The 19,876-nt window shown below is 36.0% G+C and overlaps 1 protein-coding gene across 8 annotated transcripts in view; it reads left to right on the top strand.

Moving 5' to 3' along the window:
• HS3ST5 (heparan sulfate-glucosamine 3-sulfotransferase 5) overlaps window positions 1-19,876 on the top strand; it is a 189,816-nt gene that overhangs the window by 159,992 nt on the left and 9,948 nt on the right. The gene's annotated exons all lie outside the window — the stretch shown is intronic.

Below are 19,876 nucleotides of genomic sequence, written 5' to 3' on the forward strand. Positions count from 1 at the left end.
CAAACATATCTCATCTTTGAGGTGGTGGCATGCATGAAATACAGGGGTGGGATTCAATTTTTTTAACTGGTTCTGTGGGCATGGCTAAGTTGGTGGACGTGGCTTGGGGGTCATGTTATTGGCTGGGCGTGGCCAACTCAATATCATTCACATTGAGGCATGAATCTCCTCGCCTGGCCTTTCATGACTGTGGGGATGCTGCAACAGTCGTAAGTGTGAAAAATGGTCATGTCACTTTTTTCAGTGCCATGGTTACTTTGAATGGTCACTCCACACAAGCAAAGTACCAGCAAAGCAAGAGAAAAAAACTCCAGAGAAGTTCCCAAGACAGGAAGTCTAGTCCAGCCAAGAATGTAATAAGGGTTACTGGAGAGGCAGTTTCTGTAAGCAACACCAGAATGTTTCCTTCCCGCCTTCCTTACAGAATTCGGCCAGTAATTTCTTCTAACAACTGGTTCTCCAAACTGCTTAGAATATTAACAACCGGTTCTAGCGAATAGGTGCGAACCTGTAGAATCCCACCCCTGATAGATGGCCTCTAGAATAGAGGTCCTAGCTTGCATAGACTACAGCAAGAAGCAGAGGTGGTATTCAGCAGGTTCTGACCAGTTCTGGAGAGCCGGTAGCAGAACCTTTGAGTAATTCAGAGAACCGGCAAATACCACCTCTGACTAGAGATTTTCCCCTGCCACACCCACCAACTCACACCCACAGAACTAGTAGTAAAAAATTTGAATCCCACCACTGGCAAGAAGGTTTATGATAAAGAGTAAGATTAATAAATTAAAAGAAAGAAAAACAGGTATGTTATATGTATACCAGTTTTTGATAATATCAAGAGTGGATTGTGTTGGGAAAAAATTGTCATAAAAGAATACATGAAAGAAACAAGATTGACAATATGAATACAGGAAGTAAAAGTTTGAATTTTATGTGATAAAGTGTTAGAAGATTACTCTCTCAACAGAATTAAAGGAAATATGGCATCAGAGAGAGGAGCATAATAAAAACGACAATATCATAACATAAACTCCACCCTTTTTGTACTTGTCTCATGATGTCATGAGCCACATTTTGAGACTTTGACAAAATTTCCAGTTGCAGTTTATGCTGCAGATAGCCCACAAATGAAAAATGATCATGAAGAGTACGTGACAGCTACTTGGAACAGTGTGAAAAGAATTATGTTACTATCATGTAGCATATGAATTATAACCATATGCAAATAGGAGCTATGAAATAGAATGCTTGGTCGAATGATGAAATGAAAGTAATTCAAATGAGAAAAAATGCATATAAGACAATGATGGCTGCAAAAGCCAAGGATGAGAGATAGATATTGTATAATATGTGTAAATGATGTAAATAAACATTGCTGTGAATAACATAGTGCTCTATAGCGTCGTTTTGTTTCAACTTCTTCCCTCAAAATGACGCTATAGAGTACTGCACACCAGAACAACTAGACACAAGGACAGGTTTTTCCCAAACGCCATCACTCTGCTAAACAAATAGTTCCCTCAACACTGTCCAACTATTTACAAAGTCTGCATTACTAATACTATTAATCTTCTCATCACTCCTTATCACCCATCCCCTCCCACGTGACTGTATGACTGTAACTTTGTCACTTGTATCCTTACAATTTATATTGACTGTTTCCTAGTATGATTTGATTACTGGTTGTACCCTATGACTATCATTAAATGTTGTACATCATGATTCTTGATTCTTAACGAATGTATCTTTTCTTTTATGTATACTGGGAGTATTTACACCAAGACAAATTCCTTGTATGTCCAATCACACTTGGCAAATATTCTATTCTATTCTATTCTATTCTATTCTATTCTATTCTAGTCAAAGAGAACAAGGGAACGTTAAGTTTTAAAGTAAAAGAAGAAATGCAGATCATTTTTATGGAATAAAAGCAAAATTTTGAAAGTAGATGAAAAATCTAAAAAGGACGTTCCAGAAGAATGAATGGAATTAAACATAAAAGTGCCGAAAATATTTAGGATGCAACTAAAGTGAAGGAATATTGGAAAGGTGAAGGAGTATTTTAAAGGATTTAATGGAAATGTTAGTGATCTCTAAAAACAATTGAAATCATAATAAATTCTCAGGATCTGAGAAAAAAATGATGAACAATGTCATACCTAAATGCTTTGAGAATGTTGAAAAACAGTAAGTTTCCAGTAAAGAGGGGTATAACTGGTGAAAAATTAAGATGTGGTGGGTAGGGGAGATCTTTTATAGAATAACTGTGTCGATTAACATCTATGAGGCTGCACACTGACAATTGGAAGGATTCTTTCTTGTTCACCTTCACAAAACTACTGGGAGTGGTTAGTTTTGTTTAGCAGGTCCTGAGGTGTGTGTGTGTATCCTGATAAAAAAGCTTAAACAGCTGTCTTCCAGTTTGAGCTTCTTCGGCGACAGACCAAAACCTCATCTCTGCAAGGCTTCGATCTGTGCTCGCCGCTGGAGCACACCGAGATGGCTGGTTTCGGGACTAAGCCACCTCGTAGAGGTGGTGAAGAAGGGGGAGACTGCCTGAAGTGTTGAGGAGAGCCGCGTCTCTCTTCCCCAGCTGGCCATTACTCCCTTTCCCAAAGGCGGTTGTAGCGGTGGTCAGAAATGGCCACCAGAAAGAAGAACTCGACAGGAAAAGAATGTGCAGGAGGAAGATAAGAAGAGAAAGTTTTGGTTTATCGGGTCAAACAGCAAAAGCAACAAATAAGGTACCCTGGAATTTAAATTTAATAACATTGTTCCCAAAGAAGATTTTGAAGCTGCGAAGGAGAGAGAGAAGGGAAAGGATTCATTTTTTTTCTTCCCTTCCTTATACTGACAGCTAAGAGACTTAAACAATTGAAAAAATTGAAAAACAATCCACTTTGACATTAATAGGCATCTAAGCTGAAAATAAAAGTCATGGGGATAATAAAGATTTCTGGATATTTAAAAGTTTTTAAAAGCAGGAAAGGAGGGGGGAAAAAAAGAATAAAAGGGCAGGATCTGGAAAAATGGAGGAGACTGCCTGGAACTAAGGAATGGAACTGTAACTAAAAGAAACTTACAGTGAAATTTCAACAAGATTCCTGAAAGATACATCTTAATTGAAACTTGGTAACAAAATAATAGAATCCCAGGAAGAGAAAGTGGAAAAAAGAAGCAGAAAGAAACAGCCTTGGATTATTTGGATTACTTGGTGATTTTTGGTTTTTGCATCTGGATGACTAAAATTAACCGGGTGGTTGTTTAAAAGTCTTTAAAATGGTATCACTCTTAGAAGAACTGAAAATGGAACTTAAAAAATAGAAAGAAGATGCACAAGAAGGAAGAGGTTCTTTTGGCTTCGTATTTCAATTCTTAGAAATGGAGATCTGGAACTATGAGAAACAACAAGAAACGCTTGCAGAACAGGAAGATTGGGACAAAGAAGAAGCCATCTTTAATGATCAAATAATTTTAAGTGGGGGGGAAGAAAAGGGGGGAAAGAGAGTGAAAGGTTTAAGACTAGAAAAAAACAACCAAAAATAAGAAGAAGAATTTGAAAGATAAGTATAATATTAGAAAGCAACAGAAGAGGGGATTACGGATGAGAGAGTTAGAAGTAGAGATGAGGGGGTAAAATGGGGAGGGAGAAGAAGAGGGGGAAGAAGGCAAAGAAAAGAAGTTGTAAAAGACAGAAACAAGAAATGGAGAAGCAGGGAAAAGATATAAGGATTGTAACCATAAGCTTGTTTAGAGATAATGGGTGAAAATTTAATTGCAAAAGGGATTCTGCAAAGGTACATAAGATAGCATTGTTATATTATAAACAGAAATAATTTTAGAAAATATGATTAAAATGATGGATAAAATATTTACTATAATGTAGTTGAATGTTTGATAATAAATAAATGAATTAAAATGATTGAGAGAATTAAATGGGAACATTTTTAATTATTAGTAATGATTTATAAAAATATAAGTGAGAAATATGAGAAAAAAAGAATTAACTATGGAAAGCTTATAATTGTTCCCCAAGAAGTATGATATTTAATTGAAAAGTAATGTTAAAGAAGTTAAGATTTTAATGAACATTAATATTAATGATAGAACTGAGTTGGAATGGAATGAGTGTTTTAATTATATATATTTATAATCTTTTTTTAAGAATATAGTGTGTATTTTAAGAATGTACCAAGCAGAATTCGAATGGAAGTTATGTATTATATTGAATGATATAATCTTAAAGGTATACATTGAAGCTTAAATAAGAGTTAAACGGATAAAATTAAAAGATATAAAGGTGTCATACCCCAATTGGTAACTACAGGGAAAAAATTGTTTAATAAGAAAAGATAACATGAAATTGAAACAGGACAGACAAAAGTACAAATATAATGATTTGATTGAGGTGAGATAATTAAAATAAAGTTGAGAAAATTAAAAGAGGGGAAAAACTATGTAGAAAATATAAAACGGTAATAAGATATGGAATAGAATATAAAAATGAGCATGAAATTGAGTTTGGTGTCGGTATGAAGAAGTGATAACCTGGGACCATGCTATTTTCAAAAAAGATGTTTTATTTATATATTTTTTTTGTGAAAACCCAAAATAAAACTTTCAAAAAAAGAAAAGAAAAGAAAAGCTTAAATAGCTGATAATGGGCAAATCCGTTAAATTCAGTACAGCTTAATGCCAAAAAGGGCGTGTGCAGATCATTTTTGTTTGTTTGTTTGTTTACCTATTATGGAGAAGGATGATTATGTGAAAGAAAATGTAATGGAGAACTATTAATTTAGAGAACAAGTATGATATGGTAGAATTGAATTATGGAATGTTTTGCCTGAATATGAAGCTGGAAGTTGGCTGCTGAATATGATAAAAGAATTGAATGATGGCATAAAATGCATGAGAATAAATGAAATCGTTCATCATTTAGCAAGGAATAAGGCAAGGAATGTTTGTAGAATAACATAATTGTGGATTTTTTTTCCCAGTGAGGGAATTGTATGAGATAGATAGATAGATAGATAGATAGATAGATAGATAGATAGATAGATAGATAGATAGATGATAGATAGATAGATACCAGAAATTCATAAAAGGCAGGTGCTTCCTATGACCCTGTAAGGTTTTTTAAAATTACAAAATTAAAATTTTGGAAGCTTCTTACATCAACGTATGGTAATACAGGAGGCTGTATGTCACAAAAACACCAAGAGAACTTCAGCATAATATTTCAGCCTATCACTTGATTACCACCTGAATAATTATTAGACTCAGCAACTGATGGCACCCCTTATAAAACACAGAACCATGGCTAAAAAAGATAGTTTATAAATTAGTAGAAGGCTGTACCACAACTATAGGCTATCAAGCTGTCTAAAAATACATTGGTTCAGCCCTTTGATTGTTATAAAACTCAGGAAAATCTTGCCTTGAAGTGGATGTTGAAGCAAAAGAAAATGTCTGCCTGGAATCAGTAATAGCTCCCAATACTTGGCCATGGTGCTAGATGGTTGTCATGCTCAGTTCAGTTCCAAGGTCTGCTTTTGAGGTATTTAAGCCAAGATCAATCACAGATGATCCCATCCTTTTCATTCTAAACCATCTTTTATGCTCTTAGAGATGAGCCTTATTTTAGGACCTTTGGGAGGTAAAAGAAGCAAATAATGTATCCCCTTCTCCAAAAGAAAGCTACTGTAAGATAAATTAGCACAGTTGTCAACTGTGAACTGGAATAAAACTCCCTTGATACAAATACTGTTGTTTGTGTGTGGGAAAAATAATCTTCGGAGTCCTTTTGGTAGCTAGTACTTACTTCTAAGTTAGTTACATAGCAGGGAGAGCGGCAAACAGGCAGCAGCAAACAGGCGGTGATAGACAGTGATGGCAGTGGCAATCCTCACCATCTAGAACAATTGATCGGTGATATTCTGGGAGGCCAATCCAACCACCAATCAGCTGCTCAGCAGAGAAGGCTCTAGTGTTCCCCAGTGGTGGTACACCAACCCCCCTCCCCCCACTACAATATTCGCTCTATAAAACACACAGACATTTCCACCTGGGGTCTTTCTTTTGACACCCTGTATTTCATATTTCTTTGAAAAGAAATGTCTAGATAAATCTTCGCTTGTTAAGTAAATCCATTGAAATAGGTCCATTTGCATTTTGCTGGGGCCAGAATAATCAAAATGGAGATGTTGAAGTAAAATGTCTTCTGTTAGCAGGGACTACTTAGAAAATGGTAGCACAAGATATGAATAAAATGGGCTATAATGACAGTTTTACACTGCATGAGAGACGAGAGCATTTTATTCTACCTTTAAAGAAAAAAAAGCCTCTTTCTTATATAAACCTCTTCTTACATATTCCACTGAAATTGCTAGATTTAAAAAATCATTACAATTCTGGGTCACAATACTGTTTTATTCTTATCTCAATCATAAATATTCTTAAATGAGAGAACTGAAAGAGGCAGGATTAACTGTGTTTCTGCCAAATTTGGTATTTAAAATGCAAAATGAAAATAATTCTTCCAATATGGTGCCATAGGAGAGTTCAGACTAATCTAAGAATGGGGTTCTATCCTTAATAATGTATGCATAATATCAGCTTCCAGTTTGAGCTTCTTCGCGGACAGACCAAAACTGCGATCGTGCACGGTTTCTATCCATGCTCGCTGCTGGAGCGCCCAGAGCCAGCTGGCTTTGGGGCTAAGCCACCCCGTAGAGGTGGTGAAGAAGGAGGAGACTGCCAGCAGGGTTGTGGAGAGCTGCATTTCTCCTCCTCAGCTGGCCATTACTCCCTTTCCCAAAGGTGGTTGCAGCGGTGGTCAGAAATGGCCACCCCAAAGAAGAACTCGACCTGAAAAGAATGTGCAGGAGGAAGATAAGAAGAGAAAGTCTTGGTTAACTGGGTTAAACTGCAAAAACAACAACTAAGGTACCCTGGAATTTATACAACAACAACAAAAAAGTAATATTCCCAAAGAAGACTTTGAAGCAGCGAAGGAGAGAGAAGGGAAAGGATTTGTTTTTTTTCTCTCTCTCCCTTTCCCTATATTGACAGCTAAGAGATTTAAGCAAGAAATTGGGGGAAAAAATCCACTTTGACATTAATAGGCATTGAAGCTGAAAATAAAATGTCAAAGGGATTATAAAGATTTCTGGATACTTAAAAGCTTTTAAAAGCAGGAAAGGAGAGAAAAAGAATAAAAGGGCAGGATCTGGAAAAAAGGGAGGAGACTGCCTGGAATTAAAAGGAATCTACAGTAAAACTTTAACAAGACTTCTAAAAGATACATTTTAACTGAAACTTGGCAACAAATAGTAGAACTCCAGGAAGAGAAAGTGGAAAAAGAAGCAAAAAGAAACAGCTTGGGAGTATTTGGACTACTTGGTGATATCTGGATTTTTGGTTATCGCATTTGAATGACTAAAATCAATCAGGTGGTTGTTTAAATTTTTTTAAAAAATGGCACCACTTTTAGAAGAATTGAAGATGGAACTTAAAAAGTACAAAGAAGGTGGAAGAAGGAAGAAGTTCTTTTGGCTTCATATTCCAATTTTTAGAAATGGAGATTTGGAACCATGAGAATCAACAAGAAACGCCTGCAGAACAAGAAGATTGGGACAAAGAAGAAGCCATCTTTAATGAACAAGTAATTTTACGTGGGGAAGAAAAAGGAAGGGGGTGAAAGAGAATGAAAAGTTTAAGATTTAAAAAAACAACCAAAGAAAAGAAAAATATTTTTTTAAAAAGTATAATATTGGAAAGCAACAGAAGAGGGGAATACAGAAGAGAGAAATAGAAGTAGAGAGACAAGGGGGTAAAAAGGGGAGGGAGAAGAAGAGAGGGAAGAAGGAAAGGAAAAGAATTTATAAAGGACAGAAACAAGATATAGAGAAACAGGGCCTATTTAGAGATAATGGGTGAAAACTTAATTGTAAAAGGGATTCTGTAAAGGTACATAAGATTGTATTGTATTGTTATATTAGAAATAGAAATAACTTTAGAAAATTTGAAACAATGTATGATTAAAATGATGGATAAAATAGTTATTGTAACCCAGTGAAATGTTTGTTAATAAATAAATGAAATAAAACGAATGAGAGAATTGAATTTGGAAAGGATGGGAACATTTTAATTATTTAATGTTTTATAAAATATAAGCGAAGAGGAATAGGGGGAAAAATTAATTATGGAAAGCTTATAATTGTTTCCAAAGAAGTATGATATTTAATTGAAAAGTAATGTTAAAGAAGTTAAGATTTTAATGAACATTAATATTAATGATAGAACTGAGTTGGAATGGAATGTTTTAATTATATATATTTATAATCTTTTTTTTAAGAATATAGTGTGTATTTTAAGAATGTACCAAGCAGAATTTGAATGGAAGTTATGTATTATATTGAATGTTATAACTTTAAGGTATATATTGAAGCTTAAATAAGAGTTAAACGGATAAAACTAAAAGATATAAAGGTGTCATACTCCAATTAGTAACTACAGGAGAAAATTTGTTTAATGAGAAAAGATAATATGAAATTGAAACAGGACAGTCAAAAAGTATAAATATAATGATTTGAATTGAAATGAGATAATCAAAATAAAATTGAGAAAATTAAAAGAGGGGAAAAGCTATGTAGAAAATGTAAAACAGCAATAAGATATGCAACAGAACATAAAAATGAGCATGAAATTGAATTTATGTCTGTACGAAGAAGTGTAACCCGGGACCATGCTGCTTTCAAAAAAGATGTTTTATTTGTATTATGTTTTTTTGTGTGAAAACTCAAAGAAAATTTACAAAAAATAATTAAATGTATGCATAATATCAAAAGCTGAATGAGAAACAGAGATGAAGATCCCATTTCAAAATGTAGAATCCATAGGATAAATAAATATAAGTCATCAGCTCTATATATGTATAATGTATAAACTTGCACTTTTTATTAATTGCAAAAAAAGAAAATATGAAAGAGTGACAAGCTGGTCAATCTATTCCTGTCACAATCAATGGATTGACACTAAGTTGATCTGAAAAAAATGGACCTGCAGTTGCAGGAAAATCAGGAGGAGGAGGAGGAGGAGGAGGAGGAGGAGGAGGAAACATGAAATGAGATTATTTCTTTCTATTTAAACTACTTTATTTGTACAGAGATTTTTATCTCTTTAAAAATGAACAGAATACTGATTTTCCCTTTGAAGTTTGTGTTACAATAGTATTGATTAACTAATTTTTCAGCATTAAAAATATTTTAGAAGTTAATATACTAAAAATTGAATATTTAGCCTTTTGTAAGGAATAAGAAGTGATTTTTTTAAATAAAATCATATTTGTAATAAGATTATATGAACATGTATTTTTGACTGCAGTTAATATAAATTATTAGAGCAAGTTTAGGTACATTTACTTGGTCAGACATCAGTTAGTAATCTCCCACTCCCAGCATTCACTTACATTAGGAATTCTCTTATTCATCATCATCCATTTATCAAAAACACAGACATAGAACAAATAACCATTTCAGTCTGTTGTATATTTGTAGCTCTACATATTTGCTAACTAAAATCCCATAGTATCATAGCAGCTTTAGCTTATTACTGGTCAAATTGAAATTCATTTTAATAAGATAAGACAGATTTTTGTCTCTGCCACACAACCATTTGTCCAGAATGGTATAGGGTTTTTGCTTGGGACAGGGGATTGGACTAGAAATTTTCCAAGTTCTGTATTCTGTATGGAGTTCTTTGCCCAATGACACTACAGTATAAGTGTCAAAGGCAGAAAATGTTAAAGGCTATAGGCAATATATCTCTGGTTATGGTCTCTTTATTTTGATTAATTTGCCAAATTTACAAAACACTTTTCTTAAACAGGTCATTCCATCTTATCCATTCATCTTATCAAGTCATCTACTTACTAGAACTATTAATGATCTAGAGCAGGGTCTCCAACCTTGGCAACTTTAAGACTTGTGGACTTCAACTCCCAGAGTTGAAGTCCACAAGTCTTAAAGTTGTTAAAGTTGGAGACCCAGATCTAGAGGTACTTATTTGAAAAGATGACAATTACCATCCAGTGAAACCAAAGTATGCATTTCCAAATTAGGGAACTAGTATAAAGGGAACCATTTTGCATTTGCTTTTTTTTTTTTTTTTAACAGAATAAGAATAACAGAGTGAGAGAGCTGAAAGGGATTTTGGAGTCCAAAGTGTTTCCCTTCAAGACACAGAAAATTCATTTGGGGCCTAGCTCTTCCTAAGGCAATGTTAGCACTGTAATAATGCCTGCCAGGACTCCACTGTTAACCAGCCTGCCTCCTGGATCTTGCTACCTTCTGTATTGTTTGAATCTCTTTTACACTAATTACACATTTAATTACCTCTGGTACTCTGTCTCTTCTTGCCACCCTCATCGATAAAAAGAACCTTGAAAAACAATTGCCTTCCCTATATGACGTTTTCAAATTGCTTACAAATAAAAAGAAATTATTTTGAACAGTGGTGTTCTAAAAAAATATGAACAAGAAAAAAACAGCACAATCACAAGGAAAACTCAAATAAAAAAAACAATACATTCTGGCTATTAGAGGTCTGCATTCCAAAAATGCATTGTTAAAAAAAAAGTAATCCAAACCTCAAATGCTAAAAATATTTACGAGGACATATATATAATATTTACTGATTGCACACCGCTTGCTTAAAAAATTAACTACCTTAGTAGTTTACGTTGCCCATCATGCAATGGATTTTTGGCAGCTTTACACCATCTTTGTGGAGTTATTTCAAACCTATCTCCGGCCATTTTGTTTCTCTGATACCACAACTGAACTGTGAAGAGTTTTTCTTTCACAGTTAATAGTGGTTCCCTCTGATGGCATTTTGAAAAAAAGGGGTTCTTTCATTTGTCTTTAGAAATTAATAGTAAACAGGATTTTTGCCTTAATGCAGGGATGTCAAACTCGCATCATCATGGTGTTGTCACACGACGTATCATGACTTTTTCCCCTTCGCTAAACCGGGTGTGGGCGTGGCCAGCCCACGACACATCCGGCCCGTGGGCCATGAGTTTGACAGCCCTGCCTTAATGTAAGGTGGGGGGAGAGGGTTGCCTTTTAAAAAACAATAAATATTGAAGTTTAACTGCAGTTGTCTCCATGAAATCAGGAAAGAATCAGCATAGATGAAATCCACTCTAAATTTTGAGAATCCATTTCTTTGTACTCTGATTTTCTTTAATAAAAACTAGTTGTAAGATCAGTTTTTCTTGACTAGTGTGGTATTAGTTGTACGGACTTTTGGTTTGTGTCTTCAGCTTTTCTTCAATAGCAGTTATTTCATGCAATGTTCCTCTTATCAGAGGCTGCAGTGAGTTTATTAATGCTTGAAAAAAAAAACTCCTTTTCAAAGTTATTTGCACCATTAGAACTATTTTCCTCCTTTGTATTATACGGTATATGTGTACTGGCAAAACAGTAGCAGGAAATCTCCACTGTTATTGCTGCAACTATAATATAATATTAAAACACATTTCTAGCATGAATGGTTTCATTGTTACCTTCCTCCTGAGTGATTTTAACATATGTTGTAGTTTTCAAATCTTCCTGAATGCAGCAGGGTTTTTTTGTTTGTTTAATGCTATTTTCCTGTAAGAGAAAAATGGAATTGAAATAGCTCTCCTATTATAATTAATCTGAAGCATTCTAACTGCCTGATTTAGTGAAAAAATGTTAATTTCTAGGCAGGAAGGTCAGGTACAAGTTGTGACAATATTTGCACTCAAATCAGACTAAGATTAGAGCATTTTTAGCCCCGTATGAATATAAATGTTGACAAATCTTTCAACTTCTATATTACAAATACTATTTCATTCACCATAACCGTCTACTGCTAAAAGAAATGAAGTTATATAATAATTTTAAAAATGGATAAGAATCACATACAGGTGATATTAAACACAATTGAAATATAATCGTGTGCATTTTTATGTGCATGTAGTATTGCATAGCCTGGAAGCAGCCATATTTACTTTGGATAGCCTGATTACTGGCCCGCAAATAGAAAAGCTTTAAGAAAAAATTACATTATTTTTCTTTGGGGTATAAGGCCAACAAACCTGGGCTGCAAAAATCTGGATGACCACTATGGTGCAAACAGGTTAGAATTTCTGAATATTTTTGCCACTGTCTAGGGTTCATCTAATTTTCTTGCACCATTATCTAATCGCTATAATGAGGTGTTCACAATACTATAAGACACAATTGTATTAATAAATATAACTGGTGACTTAGGTGAGACCAAGAAATGCAAAGAGCTCTTGCTTTTCTTTTGGACGTAACTCTTATTTTTGATATACCTTTGAATCTATCATGCTTCCTTCTACAATAGTTGATAAGAACATCCAAATGAAAAACAGAAGAGAGATTCTTGTGATTCACTTAGGCTACAGGAATATTCAAAGACCGTGAATTGGGTTTTGGGGAAGTTCAATTATTTACAGTAAATGTTTTTCTTCAAACAGGTCTACAGAGAAAGCAGGTCTTTTTCTAACCAGTGGCTCCAGGGCTCAGCAATACTCTGAGGAAGATTTGGGTTTTAATTAACTATAGTATAGGTCACTCCAGTCAGAGATGAACCTTCTATTCTTCCTGGCCTTAGGATATACTATAGTTCCTCGGAGTGTACAGATGATATTCCTACACAGAAACAACCTTTATTTCTAAACACTATAGAAACAACCATAGGCTCTTTAAAAAAATCCACATCGCACCCAGTAGGGTAGGATCCCTAGAAAACCATCATCTGCCCAGCCTCTTAAAGACTCAGTTTTTACAGAACACTGCTATTTTGTTTTTAATGAGAGAATATTTCAGGCAATAACTCCTCCATTGGTGAAGCAAATCCTTGGTGCTCTATGAATGGGCAATTTTAATTCTTTCATTGAATTGACTAAATTAAGCTCTAATTAAGCCAAGAATTAAATCACTCTAATTAAGCCAAGAAATCCCATAGTTGGGCTCCTACAATGTTGAATCAAAACCAGGGGAAACTTGGCTTTTCTCTTGAGTATTGGGAAGCTGAGTCTGTTTTGTGGCTATTTAGGAGAATGATTTTGTTATATTCTTAGTATTGTTTTATTTTTATGAAGAATTTGAGTTTATGAAGAGTTTGAGAAAGTCCGAAATTAAGAAGACAACACAATCCAAAGCTGAATGGGAGGAAAGGGGAAGAGATTTAGGGTAACTACACTTGAATCTCGCAAGTTATATTTTGTAAGCAAGAGAGTTATAGCTTTAGTTTGGCAAGATTCTGTACATTAGATATAAAGCAGATAAAGAATTGGACTCGATTGGACTTCACTGTGTCATCTCTAGGCTTGGGCCTGACAGGCCATCAGGACGTCACCTAATGGGATGTCTATGTGCCTCATGGTATTAGCACTAGAGCAGGGCTGTGAAACTCATGGCCCATGAGCTGGAAATGTCATGCACTGGTCACACCCATGCCTGGTTTAATGAAGTGGGGAAAAGTTGTGATACATCACATGATGCTGCCATGACAACACCAGAGGTAGAATTCAAATTTTTTTACTACCTGTTCTGTGGGCATGGCTTTGTGGGCGTGGGGGGGGGGGGGATACTGTAAAATCTCCAGTCAGGTGGTATTTGCTGGTTCTCTGAACTAATCAAAATTTCCACTACCGGTTCTCCACAACTGGTCAGAACCTGCTGAATACCACCTCTGGACAATGCGAGTTTGACACCCCTGCACTAGAGTGATAGACAATGTTGTTCCTATGATAGGATTCATCTGCATTATAAATCCTGTACAGGGGGAGGGGGAATCTCCACAATAAATTTCAGCTGGTCCTCAAACTTACTTCTAATAAATGCACTGGGGAATTTTAGGGGGGAAATGGTCATGTCACTAGTGGAGTTTGCTTTGAGAACTAGCACACTAAGGGTATGTGTTATTTCCACTCCCAGTCCTTCCAAACCCATGTGAAACAGGCTTACCAATCCCAGAATGTTGATCACACAATGCACTAGCTACTTGCTTCCCTCCTGTTAACAAGTAGAATCTGCAAATAAGCCAGCCATTCAGTGCTTTGCCCAAGCAAATGTACTCCCAGAACAACAACAAAATCCCCTCATCTATCCTTCAAACCAAAAAGTAAATTAAATAAAATGCAAGCCGTATCCTTGTCCTCTCGTCCCTTATTTTCAGTACATGCTGAGTTGATTTGGCAGTTTGCAAAACAGCTGCAATTTCAAAGGGAGGAAGATGCCAGGCTCTAAGCTGTTGTGCCTCCTGTATTAAAAATGAGGGATGTCACAACATGATATTGCGCCATCAATTTTGTAATCAGACAATGCTATAATAATAGTGGCCGAACTGGGAAAGAAGGGGAGCTCAGTTCTAAGAAAATGCATACTTTTTCAGCTGCTGGGGCACACCCACTTGGCTGAAATAATAAAAATTCTCCCTCACACTTCCCAGAAAAGGAGTGTGTGAAAAGGAAATGAAAAACCACAAATCCTCTTGCAAACAGAAGGCCTTCTTACCTATTTCATTCCTGCTGCTCTATGGCCGTGCTGAGCCAGCTGATTCTCAGGAGCAGGGGTGAGCCAGAGTTGCCTCTAATAGGGAAACTGGTTGCCTGCAATCTCTGCTAAGGTTCACCTTACCCCTAAAAATGAGTTCATTTTTGTAGCTGACTGGCTAGAAACAAATGAGCTTAGTGGCTGAACTCAGTCAATGTTGCCAGAGCACAAAGGCCTCGGCTTTTGCTGGCGCAGAATAGTTCATGTTCAAGCGCCCTATAAAAAAGAGATTCTTGAATTAATGCTTCTTGAGAAGAAATATACAGTAAGGAATTATGGGTAGAAATGTATGCTTATGAAACATTAAGACACTGTGTTGTGGTCCCACTGCACTTTCAGTCTGCAGCCCTTTAAGGAATGCTGTGGAAAGATGTTTCATAGAATGGCTAATTGTGACTTTATTGGTTATTATGGTTAAGGGCCAGTCAGTATAATAGAAAAATATAAGACACTTAGTCATAAACTAAGAAAAATAGAAAAGATAATCAAACAGAAAATGTGAGAGATACATTTAAAATGCATCATCTGGCTGAGACAAAATAAAATTGTTTGTTGTCATAAAACAGAGTAAAGAAAAAGGTTGACAACTGAGGACACATTTAGATATACTTGCATAATAAAAAAATGCATTTATTTTTGATACAGAGGGAACAGAATTGGAGTGGGTTGCAGTAGATTTGGTAGGCAAAACCATACATCAGATATCAGCTGAGATCAAATTTTCATAGCTTCAGGGCAAAATTTAGTTATTAAGTGAATAATATTAGTCCAGCAATCTGAGAGGAAAAGTGAGATGTATACTTATTTCTACTTGGTAAATGCTTTCAGAAAGACAGAATTAAGTTAACTTATATGTTCCTGTAAAAGTTCCAGTGTTTATTTATTTGTAACATTTATATGGTTGCCAGTTCAACCAAAAGTACTCTTGTTGGCTTTCAGAAAATCCAGTAAAACATAATGGCAAGAATACAAAATCACATTGGATACACTGATAAATAATTTAAAAGGTGATCCTAAATAAAAGGACACCATCATCCAATCAGGGATGCAACACAAAAATCCAGAGAGCGAACCAATTTTTGACTGCCTTTCTAAAGGCCAGCAGGGTATGGTCAGGCTCTTTTATGGTCTTGCTAGCTTCATTGTAGATTTCAGGACTTCCTATGAAAAACCAGTAGAGTCAGTTTATCCCTGAGGTTTGATTTGCATAATGAGTGAAAAATACCTATTGTTATGAATAAACCTTGACTTATGATTACAATGGAGTCCAGAATTTTGGTTATAAGTTGAGGCATGTGATCAGTATCAATTTTACAATTATTTTTAAGATGTTCGTAAAGTCATCATGTCTATAAATCAAATCACATGGTCATTAAGTGAACCATATATTTGTTAAGTGAACCCAGCATATGCAGTGCAGAGGTAGTATTCAGCAGGTTCTGACCAGTTCTGGAGAACTGGAAGCAGAAATTTTGAGTAGTTAGGAAAACCAGTGGTAACCTTCCCCCAGGAGTGGGGTGGGAATAGAGTTTTTACAGTATCCTTCCCCTGCCATGACCACCAAGCCATGCCATACCCACTAAGCCAGCCCACAGAACCGGTAGTAAAAAAATTTGAATCCCACCACTGATGCAGTGGATATTTTTTTGCCATTTCCTGCCAGAAAAATGACAAAAGAATGTCACAAATCATGGTCATGTGACCACAGAATGCTGCAATCAGTTGTAAATGTGAGGTAGCTACCAAGCACCTTAAATGAAATCACTTAGAATTGATAAGTTAAGTGGAATTCTTATCTCCCAGATTCACAAAACATTATAGAAAATAGATGGCAGAAAAAGACCCAGTGGTCTATCAAATCTTCCCTTTTTTGTTTGTTTTCTGTTTTCTTTTTAATTTATGTATTTATTAATGATTTTTATTTAATTGTTATTCTTATTTTTTATTTTTTGTCAGATGATAGACGTGTATGTCCCATGCATGTTTAAACTTAGTTACTGATGATTGCCCCTCTATCTTCATTGGAAATTGGTTCCAAGTTTCCATTACTCTATTACTTCACAGTATAACATTATGCCTAGACAATTAAAAATCTTGATCTATTTTATTACCACTTATGGACCAATTATACTCTTTTGTTTTCTTTAGAGAGTCAGGGAGATGGCTTTGAAGCAACCTTTCAGAAACCATTATGTAAACAAAGAGGAGAGTAGTATTCCTTTGTCCTGGGAAGAGAGAGAATATTAAAAAGAGGCTTATACTGATTCCATCCTGATTCACTGAGTTATAAGAGGGAGAGAAAAAGAAGCACAATGAATCTTATAAGATTGCTATCAACCCTTTGAGGTAGACCAGAACAGGCAAGACTTAGATAAGCTCTAATAATAGAATCCTGCAGATCTGACTGTGATCTCTTCTTCTCCTTCTTATCATCCAATGTATTTGTCACCTCCAAAAGATTTTTTCCCTTTTTGCCATTTTAATCTCCTGTCCCTTTATTAATAAAAATAATTAGTACATAACATATCTGATTTGTGTGTTTTTTATTAATGGCTTCTGGGTAAGATATGGCACTTTAGAATCACAGCAATAATACATGTCTGAACACCTGTCTGATCTTGAAGAAAACAAATCACCAGGGCCTGATGGATTACATCCCAGAGTTTTAAAGGAGCTGGCAGAGGTCATCTCAGAACCGCTGCACTATATCTTTCAAAAATCCTGGAGCACCGGGGAACTACCAGAGGACTGGAAAAGAGCTGACGTGGTTCCCATCTTCAAAAAAGGAAAAAAAACAGACCCAGGAAACTATAGACCAATCAGCCTAACATCAATACTCGGGAAGATACTGGAAAAGATAATAAAAAAACAGATCTGCCAACATCTAGAAACAAGTAAAGTAATAACTAGCAGTCAGCACGGGTTTTTTAAAAACAGATCATGCCAAACCAATCTTATTTCATTCTTCAACACAGTGACTAAATTAGTAGACCAGCAAAATACTGTGGACATAATATATTTAGATTTCAGCAAGGCATTCGATAAAGTAGGCCACAACCTACTTCTTAGTAAGCTAGAAAAAAGTGGAATAGATAGCACCACCACTAGATGGATTTGCAACTGGCTGACAAACCGTATTCAATGAGTAGTCCTTAATGAGTCTAAGTCTGCATGGAGGGAAGTAAGCAGTGGGGTGCCACAAGGTTCCGTCTTAGGCCCAGTACTCTTTAATATCTTCATAAACGACTTAGATGAGGGAATAGAAGGGGAACTTACCAGATAGATAGAAAGACAGATGATAGATAGATAGATAGATAGATAGATAGATAGATAGATAGATAGATAGATAGATAGACAGACAGATATAGATTTTATATATATATATATATATATATATATATATATATATATATATATATATATATATATATAGAGAGAGAGAGAGAGAGAGAGAGAGAGAGAGAGAGAGAGAGAGAGAGAGAGAGAGATATGAAATTAAAATGGAAAGTTATTTTATGGCAAAACCTCAGACCTATAGCACTTGAAAATCTGAGATCTGAGCTTTGGTTGAAGCATATTGTATATGTTTGTAAATGCCTTAAATTAGGGGTGTCAAACTCGTGTCATCATGGTAGTGTCACATGAAGTATCAGGACTTTTTCCCTCTTCGCTAAACTGGGCGAGGGCATGGACACCATGTAACTCATCCGGCCCATGGGTGTTCTGACCCAAATCTTATTCCAAGGAAACAAACATCAAACAGAGGTAAAAGCAAAACCTTGTAATGCTTTTTTGCAAATTCCGTTCATTCACAGTTAAAAGGCTGTTAAAACTAATTGTCTCTGATAAGAATGAGTCTTGCCAAGGTTGTGCAAGGCTGCCAAGAACACTAGATTAAGTTGCCAAGAAATATTCAAAACAAAAAGTTTCTAAACACAAACCAGGATAGTCAGAACGTCTGCAATGCTTGAAGTGCAAGAACTTCTTTGCTTCCTGCAAAGAATCCCAGTCTCTCAGACTGGCTTTTATCTCTTAAGGGAGGGGCCATTACCTTGCAGACTTGCTCCTGAGTCTCCCGTGCTGCTGCAGCTGCTCTTTCCTTCGAGCAGCCCTGCGCGCACACGCACTGGGCACAGGCTCCTTGGGGTCCTCTGCATCGCTGCTGCCAGCCTCCACAATCTCTGAAGGCAGCGCTCCACTCTCTGATAGTCCTGGCCCCATCCCTGCATCATACGCAGGTCCCTCATCCAAGTCTTCGCTCTCTGAGACCTCAGCTGTCTGCACCTGCTGCCGGTGAACCACAACAGCGGGCCACGTGATTGACAGCCCTGCCTTAAATCTTTTCCACTTGGATTTTAATCTCTACTTATTTTGGGGGGATGGGGGTGGGGGGGGCGAGATCAAGCTAAATGTTTTAATCTGTGAATCTCTGAAGATAGCCTTTTATTACAATAGAACCCTTTCCTGGGTCACAACTGATTATGAAAACAAAAGAAAAAAAATCAAAATAATGGTTGGAAATGTAGCTCTGCAGTTTAAAAGTGTCATAATAGAACTAAATCAACCATTCTATTTAGAACTCTTTCGCATGTTCATTAGAAGCAGGAATTTAAACATTTGAGTGATCCAGTTGCCTGAAATGACCACCTACCATCTTCAGGACCTCCTGAAGTCATTATTTCCAGTCTATGCAGACAATCAGGCATATAAAAGTCATGTTACGCATTCTGTCATTAAGACATGTTTGTGCTACCTCTTGGCCCACCAAACACAAATGTATTTGTGTGTAATGTTTATATTATCTCACATAATACATAATCTTACCAAGTTGTCTTCCCCAACCTTTTAACACTGTTTAATCTAATGCTGTAATCCCCATTTTAAAATTAATTTATTCTTTGAGTTGCCAGAACTCAAAGGACATGTTATAGCCAGCTAGCTAAGGACCAAACCAGATGTTACAGTGACAGGCACATTGATTAGAAGTGACTCATGAGTAAATTAGTATGTAGGTAAGCGACAAAGGAGAATGGAAGGACATCATGGATGGTTTGGAAGGATGTTAAACCGAGCTCTCGTAAATGAGACTTTGGCAGTAGAAATAACTCTTGCTGGGGGAAACGGTATATGAATAAAACAGTGACAAGTCTTGTGGTGCAGGAGTTTTTGCTTATCCATACTGGATTTTAATTCATTCCATCAGTCTCACATTGTAATAATTTGACCTGACCCACATACAAGCAATTTATCATCAAAACACC

Source organism: Pseudonaja textilis, chromosome 1 (assembly GCF_049901715.1).
Source record: "Pseudonaja textilis isolate UNSWEBS1 chromosome 1, rPseTex1.2, whole genome shotgun sequence".
NCBI lineage: Eukaryota > Metazoa > Chordata > Lepidosauria > Squamata > Elapidae > Pseudonaja > Pseudonaja textilis.